Here is a 15,545-nt window from a genome sequence, read left to right on the forward strand (position 1 = left end):
GGTGACTGGGGGGCAGGCTTCCAAGTTAGCTGATCCACCCTGCCTATTGGTCAAACTGGAAAAGCAGGCTAGAAATAAACTTTATTATTATTATTATTATTATTATTATTATTATTACTGGTGGTCCTCTCTATCAGGTGAAACCATAGCTAGTGATGTTATTGACCTCGAGGGTAGACTTTTGCATTGGGCTGTGGAACAAACTCTCCCATGACCGGAAAGAAGGTAGAAAGAATATTATATTATATTATATTATATTATATTATATTATATTATATTATATTTATTTATTTCCCACCTTTCTCCTGTATAGGGACTCAAGGCAGCTAACAAAATTTAAAACAGTACAACTTAGAAACAATACAAAGCCTCAAAATGTAAATACAAAATTTTAAAAGACAAGGAAACAATTTTAAAAGTGAAAAACATTACACGTTAACATTTAAAATATATGAAACACTCTATACAAAACTCTATTCATTGCATGCTATTTGAAGTCCAGCCCATGTCAGTTTGAGAAAGCCCAGCAGCATAAGAATGTTTTTATCTGCCGTCGAAAGGAGAGCAGGAATGGGGCCAACTTGGAAGGGTGTTTCAGAGCATGGGAGCAGCCATTAAAAAGGCGTTCTCTCTTGTTCCCACTAAACGTGCCCGAAAGAGTGGTGAGGCTGAGAGAAGAGCCTCTCTTGATGATCTCAGTGCTCTAGTGGGCTCATAAAGGGAGACACTTTCCTTCAAATAGCCTGGGCCCAAGCCATATAGGGCTTTATAGGTCAAAACCAGCACTCTGAATTGCGCCCGGAAATGGCCTGGCACCCAATGGAGCTGTTGTAACAAGGGAGTTGTGTGCTCCTTATAGCCAGCTCCAGTTAACAACCTGGCTGCAGCTCTTTGGGCCAACTGACGTTTCTGAGCACTTCTCAAAGGCAGCCCCCAAATAGAGCACATTGCAGTAATCCAAATGGGATGTAACCAAGGCATGTACTTCTGTGGCCAGATCTGACATCTCCAGTTAGAATGTTAGAAAACAGGTTTGTGCAAGTTCTCTTTTCAAAATAAATATTGGGAACAAATATTGGGTTAGCTTAGGGTAAAGAAGTGGACGTATGATTACTGTTTACAAAGTGAAAACAAGTGATGTGAATTATATTTGTATTACTAGATCAGGTACACAAACCTGGCTAGCTTGTAATGCTTGCCTGAGGAGTGCCATTTCCTCTCCGCCTACCCAAATTTTTAACTTCAGACCCTAATGCTTACAGAGATTCTTTATGTAGATTGGATTCAGACTACCTGGAAGAATGTATCTTCCTATATGAGCCTGCCCAAGCTATAAGATCTTTGATAGAGGGCTTTCTCTTGGTCTCACCACTATCACGGGCACATTTAGTGAGGACATAGGAGAGTGCCTTCTCAGTGGCTGCTCCCTGGTTGTGGAATTCCTTCCCACAGGAGATTCAGATAACCACTTCTCTGTTTGCTTGCTTTCTGTATACAGACAAGGACCTTTTTATGTAGACAGGACCCTCCACTTATGGAAACTCACTGGATGATGTTGGGCAAATCACATTCTCTCAGTCTCAGAGAAAAGAAATGGCAAAACCCCTCTGAGCAAATCTTGTCAAGAAAATTCTGTGACAGGATCGATATAAATTGGAAATGATTTGAAGGCATACAACAACAGCACTGGTTCACTTTTATCTTTTTTTAATTATGTCTTAAATATGATTTAAACTATTTTAACTTTGTGTTTTAAGTAGAATTGTCTGTTTAACATTAAAAAAAAACCCTTTTGTATGGCGCAGTACAGACCGCCGAAAAAACGCAAAAAGTGGGTTCTTTTAAAGCCGCAAGGGTGGCATAACAAGTGCGCCACTAGTGCACTCTTTACATAAGTACCGCACGGCACTTACATAACAATGGCGGCACCCATGTATAGAGGGCGCCACCATTATTACACCACCGCCACGTACTAGTGTTGCGGGGCATGTGGTTGCTCTACCCCTGCGCAACCCTAGTACGTGGCCAGGCTGGCGCAAAGCTTTTTAAAGATGTACTTTGCTTTTATTGGTTGTAAGCCACCTTGGTCCCTATGCTGGGAGAAAGGTGGGAAATTAAATGAGTAAGGAAATAAATATTGGCCACTAGTTTAGCCAAACAGGCACCTGAGTCTCAAATCAATATGGAACTTGCCACAGGTAATGGTGAATGCTCCACCCAATGGTCTCTGGCAAGTGGCCACAATCCTTATCCAGGAATGGTGCTAGCTTGAAAATACTACTTGTAGAACTACAAATCCTAGAATCCCTCAAGCATCATGCCCGTGGCTTTGACCAATCCTGCCTCATTCCACATACAGAAGTTGACTGGACTGGCTGTTGAATCTTACTTTGAGATTTGTGGTGAACCAATATTGTCCAACTGCAACTATATATACCAGACTAGAAGGCACAGCCAAAGCTAATAAAAGCTACATTGTTGGATCCAAACTCCCAGAATCCCCTAGAAAGTGTAGGCTGATATTTTACATCACAATCTACACTTCATACACTTTACAAATTAGCAATGCTGCAGGGATACAAGAAAACATGGTTAGTGAATTGAAAAGATGTTTATCCAGACACCAGCACAATTGTTCTGATGTACATCAGATGCTTCTGATGTATATCTTCAAGAGCCTCATGCCTTCTGATGTGCATCTGACACTTGTGATGCACATCAGGGACTTCTGATGCACATAAACACTCCTGATGTACATTGGGCAATTCTCACGCTCACTGAGCATTCCTCGTGTGCATTTGGGACTTCTGGTATGAATTGGAATTAAACTTCTGATGTACATTGTGTACTTCTATTGTTCTCTGTTACTCCCTAGCCAGTGTCTGGATACACGTCAAGAGTGCCCTCAAAGTGTATCAGTGGTCATTGCACATGAGATATAATTCATTGCATTGGTTACCATTGCACAACCAACACCCATACACTGTAACATTATGACAATCCCTAGGGGAATATGGACTTGCAAAAGTACTCAGTTCTATTTCCCACATATGTACACCCACTTATCAACTCCTATGCCTTACTCCGTTCATGTTTTCGTGGCTCAGAAAAAGTAAGTTAATGTTTATGAAGTTTTGACACAGAGTAAAGCACACAGCACACACAGCTGTGTTGGCATATGCTTTGGTGCTATCATTTCCCTTTCCACCAACATCTCTTACCTGAGATAGCTGCCTCACTCTGCCTGTTGATATGGTCATCCTGGCATTCAGATGTTTATTATAATGTGTATCCAAATGGTGATTCTTATCTGTTCTATAATACATAAACAGGAGATTCTTCATCTGCACTATGTTCCAAGATGCTCTAAATCCCACTTGCATATTATCCCACTATGGGCAAAGACTTGGTTTACAATACACATTATTTGGAGTGAAGTGGTTGCCATCACCACACCTGCATAGCTGTTCCCACTCCTTCTGTAATGCCTACATTTTTTACCCATAGGGCAAAGGCAGATTCCATGGCTTCATACCACAGTGACAACATACCCAGGTGTTGCCTGTGTGTGGTACATGTTGATGTAAACTTACCTGCTGCCCATTTCAGCAAGTAATGAGTGATGAACATCAAAACAAACACCAATGGAAAATAGAGATAATTGTTAGGTAAAAGGTGTTTGAATGGTGTCATTAAAATGCTATAGTGTTGTGGAGAGAAATAAAGATCAATTCAAAAGAGGTTCTAGAGAGATTGTACTGGGGGTTTCGTTGTTATTACCTCTTAGGGATACTAAGTCTGATTTGACAGAAATGAGTCCTTTTTCAGTCAAGGCGATGTTTGCATGTATTTATTCATATGTTTATTCAGTCCTGATTCTGCAGCTGCAGGTACTTTTTAAAAATCAGCATGAAAATGTGTGTTGAAATCTGTATTTTTAAAACACATTTTCCCTCAAAACATAGACTTCTAAACACATTTCCTTTTAAAATTCTCTTTCTAAATGGACCTCAATCAGTTCTTTGAGATAAGAATTGCACTGCAGCAGAAGCTAGTGGCTAAGTAGGTTTTATCTAAAAACGAGTACAGAAGATGCAGATCAGTAGTTGTTATGCTGTCCTTTGCAAAATCAAAATTCTTAATAGGATCAGTATATCTTAAGCAAGAGCTAGTGTGGTGTAGTAGTTTGTCTCTGGAGACCAGGGTTCAAATCCCTGCTCAACCGTGGAATCCTACATGAAGTCCCATTCTCTCATCCTTAGAGGAAGGCAAAGGGAAACATCCTCTGAACAAATCTTGCCAAGAAAACCACTTTGAAAGTGTCACCATAAGTCAGAAACAACTTGAATGCACATAACACCCACCCACACAAAGTTTAAGCAGCAAGGGCCTGAAGCCAACAGCTAGAAAGCAGTCTACATGGTACATACAACCTGCCACAGTGTATTTGCAGCTAGATTTTCCTGACCTAGTGTCGTCCAGATGTGCTGGAGTATAACTTCCATCCTTTCCAAGATGCATACTGATTGGGGATGTGGGGAGGTGTAGTCCAAACACCTCAGGAGGGCACAAGATTGGGGAAAGATATCTTCAACTCTGTGGGTCATTATGACTCACAGCTGTATCATGCTCTGATCTAAGATGGCTCCCATCAGCAAGGCCAACAATTTAATTTTTGTCTTCTTTTTAAAAAAGAGCAATAAGAATAAACATCCTTCAAGTATGTTCCATATTGCAGGCTGTGGTTAAAAAGTGGGTTCAAGGTCTGAAAAGTCTGGGGATTATTGACCTAATCTAACTGAGAATCTCTCCTCCTAGATCCCCTCCTTCTAGATGAACAACCACCCATCTTGCATAAGGCTCCCTTTTCCCAACTTGTGTGCCTTATGTGTTGGGACCTGTCCCTTAAGACGCCCATGCATTCTTGTCTATCTATTTGTTGGCACCTCCAAACAGGTATCCGGTGCAAACTCACACCATAGGGATTTGCAGGTGTATGATTAATTTTGGGATATGCTGAGATAAGCATCGGAGCACCCCCAAGGACTGTCATCAGCCAATTCAAGGTTTGCCAAACTTTGAATTGCCTTGGCAAGCGCTTTCAGAGAACAGCTCTTTCTCTCTTGCCTTCTAGCCAGCTTAGCAGGAGACAGAGAGGCCTGATGGCATAAGACAACATGTAATTTCCCATCTGACAGTCTACAAACATAATGAGATTGGTTTTGCAAAGCTATTATTGCGGGCAGCGTTATAAAATGGGGTTGGGGGAGGAGAAGGGGATTAAGAATAAGAATTTATAATCATAATTAAATAATAACCACTCTTCTTCTTTCATAAATATATTTTTAAAAATTCCCCTAACACAGTACTTCTCAAATAGTGGGGCGGGCCCCCCAGGGGGGGCGCGAGGTTCCATAAAGGGGGGGCGCGAAATGTGTTATGCAGAGGTGTACTTATAACAATTTTATAGACAAATGATACTATTTACAGTCACGTGGGGGGCGCAAAATGTTTTCTTCTTCCTAGGGGGGGCATGACAGAAAATAATTGAGAAGCACTGCCCTAACATCAGAGATCACTTGGGAGTGGAAATCAGCTGCTTTCCAATCAACACGGAAACAGACTCCCATTGGTAACAGTGGATGCTGTTCAGTAAGTGGGACCTGGGGACGTCCATAGTCCCTAAACTAGGAGATACATAGGGTTCCTGAATACATAACAGTCACAAATGTGTAACTGTATGTTGGTGGTGATGGCTGTGTGCCTTCAAGTCATTTCCAATTTATGAAACTCTAAGGGGTTTCATGGGGTGTTTTTGGCACGTTTCTTCAGAGAGGGATTACCATTGCCACCCTCTGATGCTAAGAGACTGTGACTTGTCCAAGATCACCCAGATTCCATGGCAGAGTGGGGTGTCAAATCCTAGTCTCCAAAGTCATAATGTAGTACTGAAACCACTACACTACACTAGCTCTCACACATTTGTAAATGCCATCGAGAATTCCATCCAACATTTTTTATGGCAATTTGAATGTTGCCAGAGAAAAGAAAAATAAATGGACAATTTAATACATCATGTAACAAAACTGTGCAGATATGTGGAACCTTCATCCTTATTGTGGATAAGGCATGCTGTTGGTCACATAACCCTTAGATCTTTGAACAAAGTGCAGCACCAAAACCTCCATACAATATCTAGCTTGTAGCTACTAGTTGTAGCTTTCTATCTCAATAATAATGCCAAAGTACCCTTATTTTAGCCTTTGTTGAAAAACCTTTGGAAGAGTGACTCGTTGGACAGGTTTTTCTTGCTTCCAAATAGCCTGGATGTCAGGCTATTAGGGAGCAAGAGCAATATCACTATGGGGCAAGGAATGCTATTGTGTGTCACTCACACACTGAATTGTTTATATTACTGACTGGTGCCTGTTGGGTGCACACACTGCCTGCCTTGGAGTGACAAAGAAGGAAACTTACCTATAACTGCACCAAGGCTGGCCACACCCTGGAAAATCCATACAATGAACCCTTCAGCTCTTGATCACTACATGCAAAAATGATCCAAAAATCTGAAGTTCTCAAGGCAAATTCAGTTGTCTCCCCTAGCTTGCCTAAGCACTTGGTGTAATGTTGTAGTACACCACTGGCCATCATCTACAGGCCGTTTTGGCCTTCCTGCCTTTTGTAAAATGAAAAGCTTAAGCTTTCAAAACTGCAATTGTCTTGATATGTAAATATTTTTAGGGGCCTTGAAACTGTATTTACTTTTTAAAAGTAACTTTGCAGGTTCGGCGCAAGAGCCTACCAGGTTAGAATAGCTTGGGCATTTGGAAGGTGGATAGCATCTAAATTTAAATTAGACCTGAGAGAGACAAGAATGAAAGGAGAATATGTGGTGAGGATAGGGTGGTGTGGTGGGGGAAACGGTTTAATATCTGCTGCAGAAATAATGTAGTTTGATGCCATTTTAACTGTCATGGCTGTATGCTATGGAATTCTGGGATTTACAGTTTTGTTATACTGTAGTTAGCATTCTCTGTCAGAGAGCTTTGGTGTCACAGCAAACTACATATCCCAGGATTAGGAGGAATAGCTAATACTCCAGAGGACAGGATCAAAATTCAAGATGACCTGAATAGACTAGAAAGCTGGGCCAAATCTAACAAAATGAAATTCAACACGGATAAATGTAAAGTACTGCACTTAGGGCAGAAAAATGAAACGCACAGATATACGATGGGAGACACCTGGCTGAATGAGACTACATGTGAAAGGGATCTCGAAGTCCAAGTAGACCACAAGTTGAACATGAGTCAACAGTGTGATGCAGCAGCTAAAAAGGCCAATGCAATTTTAGGCTGCATCAATAAAAGTATAGTGTCTAGATCAAGAGAAGTAATAGTGTCACTATATTCTGCTTTGGTCACGCCCCACCTGGAGTATTGTGTCCAGTTCTGGAAATCACAATTCAAAAAGGACATTGAGAAACTGGAACGTGTCCAAAGGAGGGTGACTAAAATGGTGAAGGATCTGGAAACCATGCCCTATGAGGAACGACTTAGGGAGCTGGGGATGTTTAGCCTGGAGAAAAGAAGGTTAAGAGGTAATATGATAGCCCTGTTTAAATATTTGAAAGGAAGTCATATTGAGGAGGGAGCAAGCTTGTTTTCTGCTGCTCCAGAGAACAGGACCCAGAACAATGGATGCAAGCTGTAGGAAAAGAGATTCCACCTCAACATTAGGAAGAACTTCCTGACAGTAAGGGCTGTTCAACAGTGGAACACACTCCCTTGGAGTGTAGTGGAGTCTCCTTCTTTGGAGGTCTTTAAACAGAGGCTGGATGGCCATCTGTCAGGTATGCTTTGATTGGGATTTCCTGTATGGCAGGACTGGATGGCCCTTGTGGTCTCTTCCAACTCTACGATTCTATGATTCTATGAGCCATGGCAATTAAAGAGGTGTCAAACTACATTATTTCTGCAGCACAGATTAGACTAAGATCGTGGTTTACAGCTAGGCAGGGTCAGCTAGGCAAGGAGTCCAAGCCCTGGCAGGGACAGTCCAGATCAATCCTCTTTTGTCCAACTTCTCCAGCTGCTTTTAAAATGCTCCTGTTTCTCTTTCCTGTTTCCACCTTTCCCTTTGATCTCAGCTTACTCAGTTGCTGAAAACTGAGTTCTAAGTGCCCAGTTTATACTCAATTAGCTCCGTAGGGGGAGAGGAGAGTGCAAATCAGACAAAAGCAAAGTGCTACAGCCCTCCTAATTTGTGTGTTCTTCCACACTAATAACTTTTGCACTTTTGACCACACTCTGATGTTGCTTGGCGACATGTGTCCTGGTTTTCATATTTGAAATGTTGGATGGTATGGGAGTCAATTTATCAGAGTACAATTTAATTATGCAATACAGTAATATTCCAGGTGTCAAAGCATTTCACAAGCCATCCCAGATGTCATTAAATCAGCAGAGATTAGTCCATTGTCAAAGAGAAATGAGATATATGAAGGAAGGACAGGAGAAGGAGAGGTTTAAAGGCTATGGAGAAGAGTGTGCAGCCCTTGGTAAATTTTGTGCAGGGCCCGATGTGCCACTAGCCAAAAGAGAGTAGTGACAGAAAAGGTCTTTGTAGATATGGTAAGATGGGAAGTCCATTGAATTCCTGCATTAATTGGGCAAATCTTTGCCTGATGGCATCTAGTATTTATGTATGAACCTCAAGACTTCAGAATAAACAGAACCACCCCAGATTGCACCAATTAAAATTACTGTGCTCACATGAAAGACAGAAATGATAAACAGTTGTGAACCAGTCTAGCAAGTGGAAAAGCTTTTCTTAAATTATTTCAGAGGTGGGCAAAAAGAACAGGACCTATCAGCCCCAAATTATCTCTGAGAGTGGTGTGCAATAGATTGGCAAGGATTTTTTTTTTATTACTCTCAGCTGTTTGACAATAGCAGCAGTAAAATTATTACTTTTTCAGCCTACATTATACTGCTGACAAAGAGTAAACAGCAATGGATTATTCTGTAGATGGACTGCACGCTCCATTTGGATTTTCTCTTCCAAAGTTCAAAACCAATTCTTTGGCTCACAGTTCTTTGATTCCAAGAAGATGTCTTTTGCACCAGTCTCCTGCTGGTTATTCTTTGATTTCTAACTTGCTGTTTTTAAAAGTAATTCTGAAAGACTGAGGTCTCCCCCAGTTCCCCAATCTACCGATTAGATTATAGCCTCATTTTCTTTATCATCTCAGTTCTGCTTCTACATTTTTTGGGTAGTGGGGAGGGAAGCAACCTGGAAAGATGTTAAATGTAAGTAATGTACATTTCTGGAAAGATGGCAGCACCAGCTGCTTTGGGTGCTCATCATTTTAAAAAAAGTTTCTTCTATTTGCACTTGTCTAATCAGTCAGTGTCTGATGTCTAAAGCAACTGCTTGCTAAAAGTCACTCTGGAATGTGTTAGATACTGTGGAATGTGTGGGCAAATGATAAGGGGAGAAATGATAAAAAATATTTAAAATGTCTCCCTAAGAATAGACAGCCAAATATCACTGTCAAGCATGCAATCTTCGTTAGCAATACTTGTATTATTTTGAAAAGTAAGCCAAAGGTATTCTTCTTTTATCTTCCTATCCCAGAAAGTCTGCCTTCTCATCCCTTTTATAGTCTCCATCTTTGTCTCAGCTTTTCACTACATCCAAACATCTACATCCTGGGCACACTGCAGCCATCTTGTTTTGGAGTGTGTCCTGATGACTGTCTGTGATACCAGTTCTCCTAGCCTATTTCTGCAATGCCTCTCATATTCCCATAATGAGATATGACAGAAAACTATTACGCAAAAAGTAATAGGACAATTTTGTGTTATCACATCTCAAATGTCTGTAAGAGGATGTACAAAGGGAGTGATCTCCTGAAACCCATGCAATCAGAAAGAAATAAAGAAGTCTCTTAGCAGGGATTCTGGATAGTTTTCAGCATGTCTCTCTTCCTCCATTGACATCCAAATCACTGAAATCATGAACAGCCTAATTTTGGGGATATAATAACCAATAAGGTTTGGAAGGAGGCAATTTCAAACCCCCTTTTCCTTTCTTTTCTCCAAATATAGACATACTGCCCAAAATTGAAGAAATGTTATTTTTATTTTTATTTTTTTTAAAAAAGTGAAAACACATATTTTGCAATAACTTGAAGAAGGTCTTACGGATTTTTTTAAATAAAAAAATACAATAAAAATAAATAAATCAACTGAAATACATCAAGACCTGAATGATTCCCAGAAGACATAGGTCTTAATTTGGCATCTAAATGCTACTAATGAAGATGCCATGTATTTTTTTCTTAGGAGAGTGTTCTACAGATAGTGGTCAATGGTGGTGTCCATCAAGCCATTTGTCTTCTATTTCATGTTCAGAAAGATACAGAGAGCATGGCAGATGTTATGGTGCAGGGAGAGCAGTGGCATCCCCATCTCTAGTGTCACCTGGTGTGGAAGGGGATGCTTGGAGGGCTCAGGCAGCCAAAAGGCCATACTCAGCCCTCTCCTTTGCCACTGTGGCAGAGGTATCCTTGCAAGGAAGTTTCTACTGCTGTAGTGAAACCAGAAGGGACGCAGCAGGAGGAAGGCCCAGCTGTGTGTCACCCTTCTTCTGGGGTTTCACCTGATGCGGGGCACACCACCCACACCCCCAGGGATGCCACCAGGGGGAAATGCAACAAGATGCAACACTTCTACAGCAACCTCAGGTAATGGGAGCTCTTAAGCCACTGCTGATCAGTGACCCACTAATCTCCAGCTGAGTCAGGTGTTCTGCACTACATGAACTATAAGAGTGAGTGCAGTCTCTGTGACTAATACAAGATATCCAAGCTATCAAGTGCTTAGTATATGGCAGACCACTGGCTTAGTCATGCAAGAGCTTCCTTTTGTAATGAGATTTGATGCTGGTCTGGATGGTCTCCAGGATTTCCTTCCAACCCTGCAATTTCATGATTGTGACAAAGAAAGGGTGCACTGATTAAAGATGATCAAACCTGCTGAACATGCCTGGTGTGGCCAATTTGTTATTAGGCATAAGTCAAAATCTGAATAGGCTTCCTCTGTACCACCACCCTCTTCCATTGCAAACCACCATGCAAACTGCTGATTCAGTCTGTGAAAATGTGAGCTCTTTTGGAAGGGGTTATAGCTAAGGCCAGGCTGAGACAACCTCACACTGAAGTCAGACAGGCAAATGAGCCTCTGGAATCATCTTTAGGTTGCAAAATCCCCCTTCTCAGCCTAATGGAGGAGCATGAAGCAGTGGCAATCAGTGACTCCCATCTCACTGGGAATGGTGGATCCTCTCTGGGGTTTAAAGGAGCAAACTGAGCTACTGAATCTATTTGGGGGAATAGGATTCAGGACCTTGGATAGTTCCTTTAAAGTTGACACTATGACCTGGAGTGAATTCATTGTCTCGCTGACATGGATTTCAACTATGTAAAGCTGTAAACTTTTCCTGTGCTTAGTTTGTATACTTGTGGACTCATATACCATATATTACAAAGTACCACAAGCCTCCAGGGGCCACATTTGAAGGAAACCAAAATAATGGATAGAACTTTTTTTTGCACTCCCAGAATTCTCTCTGTTCAGAGAATTGGGGTGTGGATATGGCACTGTTCTAATTAAATAGTTTCAGGTCCCAAGGAGCTTTGGTATCTGAGAAATGTTTACCAATAATAGGTAGGAACTGAAATTTAGGATTTTTGAAAGTAATACAAGGTATTGGAGCCAAAGCCATTTGGGTGGAAATCTGGGTAATTTCCTCCAAAGAAGCATAAGTTTGTCCTTTTCATTTCTAGGACCTCCTTAAAATCCCATTTATTCTGAGCTATTTAATTAGGATGCTGTGCCACACTTTGAAACATTTTATATTGCTGCTAGGTTCAGACCTCTGGTTTTAAATTGCTCTTGTCTCTTGTTAAGCTGATGAGATAAATTGCTCTTGTTAAAGTACTTTTGTTAAGATACTTAAATTACTAAGCCACTTAAATTTATAAGTGGAGTTCTGGCTTTGTTGTAACTGCTATTTTAATTTTGATTACATTTTCTTTGGCCCACATTGCATCATTTCCATATAAGCTGCCTGGAGAAGGTGATGATCTAAAGCTAGAAATGTTTGGTCCGCTAGGTTTTTGGACCTCAGCTCCTAGAAGCTCCCGTCACCATGGGATTCTTGGAATTGTAGTCCAAAACAATTGGAGAACCAATAGTTTTTCCACTTCTTGGATAACTTAGAAACCCTTAAAAGAAGTAAAAATGATAGGAAAGATACTCTGTGTGTGGTATATGTGCCTTCAAGTCACTTATTGACTTATAGCGACCCCTTGAATTTCATAGGGTTTTCTTAGGCAAGGAATAAGAAGCCGTTTTGCTAGTTTTTGCTCTGAAACTTACAGCACCTGGTATTTGTTGGCTGTCTCCCATCCAAGCATTAACCAGAGCTGACCCTGCATAGTTTCCAAGATCAGATGGAATCTGGTTCTGTATTTAGGCTAGCTAAAGGAACTCTGCCACTGAGGTATTTCAGTGAGTGAGGCCAGTAGCAATACCAGAACGAGGAAAAGGTGTTGTCCAAAATATAGATTTTCTAAACTCATATTTCTAGATTAGACTATAGGTATCACTCAGTGAAATTCTTCAGTGGTTGAATACCTTAATTGCTATCCTTATATCCTTATATCTTTTATGAATATTGAGGCCAGTGTCATTCTCACTGAGGGATCCTGGATTTTGTAGTTTTAAAGAAGGAACTTTTTCAAGATTTGAGCAATACTGTGCACTTTGTTTAACAGAGGTTTCCCAAAGGGGCCTTCACTAACCTAGCAATTTGGCATTACTTTATTGAGATGGCAGGCAGTGCACCATTGATCTTTCATAACCAAGGGCCATAAAGATTTGAAAATGTAGTTATTTCATTATTTCATTCTTGCAGGCAAGAAAGAATTATTTTTAGAGTCCCCCCCTCTATTAATAAGGATTACAAGAGCCCCCCCCCCCCCTGCATTTTCAATCATTTCCCATACTTTGGAACTTTTTTTTCCAGAAAAAGTTATTTGTGAGTGAAGTTGTTTGTGTGTGTGTGTATGTGTGTGTAAACCCAACATTTTGAGCAAAAAACAATGTATTGTGCACAAAACACACTTCTTTCCTTTGCAAAAATGGGGGGGGGGCAATGTAAAAACAAGGTTTGAGACAAACTTCCCCCCAAAAAAACAATTCTGAAATGAGCAGTATGTGATGAAGTGTCTCAGTGCCTTCAGACAATCTTTTTTGTTGAGGAGGAGAAAAAGTTTGGTCAGGGATGAACATGTTAGTGCATCACATTTGACTCATCCAGAAGTACAAGGCAACCTAGAGATGCATGACTGATCAGCCATTATTGTGGTCACTAATGCGTCACCACAAAATGAGGAGATATATCAAAAGAGAGGGAGGGAGAGGGAGGGAGGGAGGGATAAGATAATACAGATATCCATAAAATATGTGTATATACTAGTGTATTGAATTGATGCACAATGAGAAATATTTGCTACCTATCCATAGAAATGCAAGCCATTTTACCAGAATGTGCAAATCAATGATCTGACCTGTGTATCAGCTCAGAACATGGGGAAATTACCTGTTTACACTACAACTTTCAGAAACCTTCCACAGCACAGCCGCTGGGATTTGTAGTCCAAAAAGTAACTTCTATGCTCTATCACCATCCTTGAATAATAGACTGAAGTACAACTTCCAGGCCTCCATTCTTCTTCCTTATCATACTTAACCCTTAGACCAAGTTCAGATTGGTCAGCCCTGGAATCGATGATGCATTCAAACCAAGAAGCAGGCTCTGAAAGCCTCTGAAAGAGACAACTGTCCATTGTTAAAGCAGGATACATGGCCTCACCAGCAACTTCTGTGTGCTTGTGCTGTTGAGAGGAGGAATTTAATTGTGTCCATGCATAACCTGCTCAACAAACAGCACAGCATTGGTATGACAGAGGGTTGCACAGGAAATGGGGAAGTGCCATGTTCTCATCGAAGAGTTACAAATGTCCTGTGCCACAAACTGAGAAAAACTGGTCTCTAAAATTTTATTTAAAAAAAAAATGGGAATAAAAGGCTTTCTTATCTGGTGGAATGTACTTTCTTTATCTGCCCAGTGGCTATTTTCAAGCATCATGTGGGAATGGAGCAACTATTCCTGATTTTACAAGAAAAGAGGAAGTGTACCCAGATTCCTTTCCCAGCCAAGTAGAGTAATACTCATCCTGAACATCATGATAAGCAAGAGGCTTTTTATAGTGTGCAAATCCACCTTCACACATGGATATTGCCAGATGAAAAAAGACATCCATAGTACACCCAACCCTTTAACTCACAGCTGGCCAGGAGGTATACTATGACACCAAAACAAAGATGGAGAATATGCTGCTGGCCAGGTTTCATTGTACTGCAGCTCTCATCAGCCACTGCCTGACCACCCAATGGTAAGGGATTATGAAAGTCGTAGTTCAACAGCACCTGTAGTTGTAGTCCAACATGCCTTGGTCAAAAATTAAGAATGGTTCACAGCATCCGTGGTTAAGGTTCAGTGAGAATTTCAGTTCAGTTCATTGTCTAAAGACATATATTAAGCAAAAGTCTCAGATTCCTTGACATCTGCAAAGACCTTGAGATTTTAATATGCAAATACGAGAAATAATTTGTCTAAATCCAAGGTGCTGAGTGTTTAGCTCTTAAAAGATTGGCTTTGAATCTCTGTGGATTCAGCCATATTAATGCTGAGTTATGGTTGCTACTCTTTGTTTTCCTGAAAGGTTCTTCATCTTTAACACCTATATCACAGGCAAGTGTAAGCTAGTCTTTCCATTCTGGGAATAATTGCCACAACAACAACAACAACAACAACAACAACAACAACAACAACAACATTTACAGTCGTTCCGGACCCTCCCCGGCCCCATACACACACTATGTAAGGAAAATATTGAGTATGCTTGAGCCCCATTGAAAACAATGGAGCTTGTGCACGCGGCATGGTGCACATGCCACGAGTATGCATGCCATTGCTGCTTCCATCACACGGCTTCAGCATAAGCTGAAAGCCATGTATGGTGCACCTGCATATGGCACAAGCACGCTGTATTTATAACACCCTTTTCACCAAAGGCCAGAACATCAGACAAACACTATAATATACTGAAATAGTAAAATAATATTATTCTAAAAACAAATGTCAACAGAGTACCTCATAACTACAGTGGGCTCTTCTTATCCCTGGTTTGCCATCCGTGAATTTCAGCTTCCATGCAAAGCAAGGCCCAATGTTTGTAATGAAAGAATGTGCATGCGGCTTGAGGTCCCACATTTTTGTTGTTGTTGTTGTTGTTGTTGTTGTTGTTGTTGGGGTCTGGAACAAATCCTCTGCTGATACAATGTACCTTATCGCTTGGCTTATTAACTTGGCTTACTTCTCCCGGTATAAATTTCAATTCAGGCAGC

This window comes from Sceloporus occidentalis, unplaced genomic scaffold, assembly GCF_023333645.1.
Source record: "Sceloporus occidentalis isolate IW3139 unplaced genomic scaffold, rSceOcc1.0.p SCAF_7, whole genome shotgun sequence".
Lineage (NCBI taxonomy): Eukaryota > Metazoa > Chordata > Lepidosauria > Squamata > Phrynosomatidae > Sceloporus > Sceloporus occidentalis.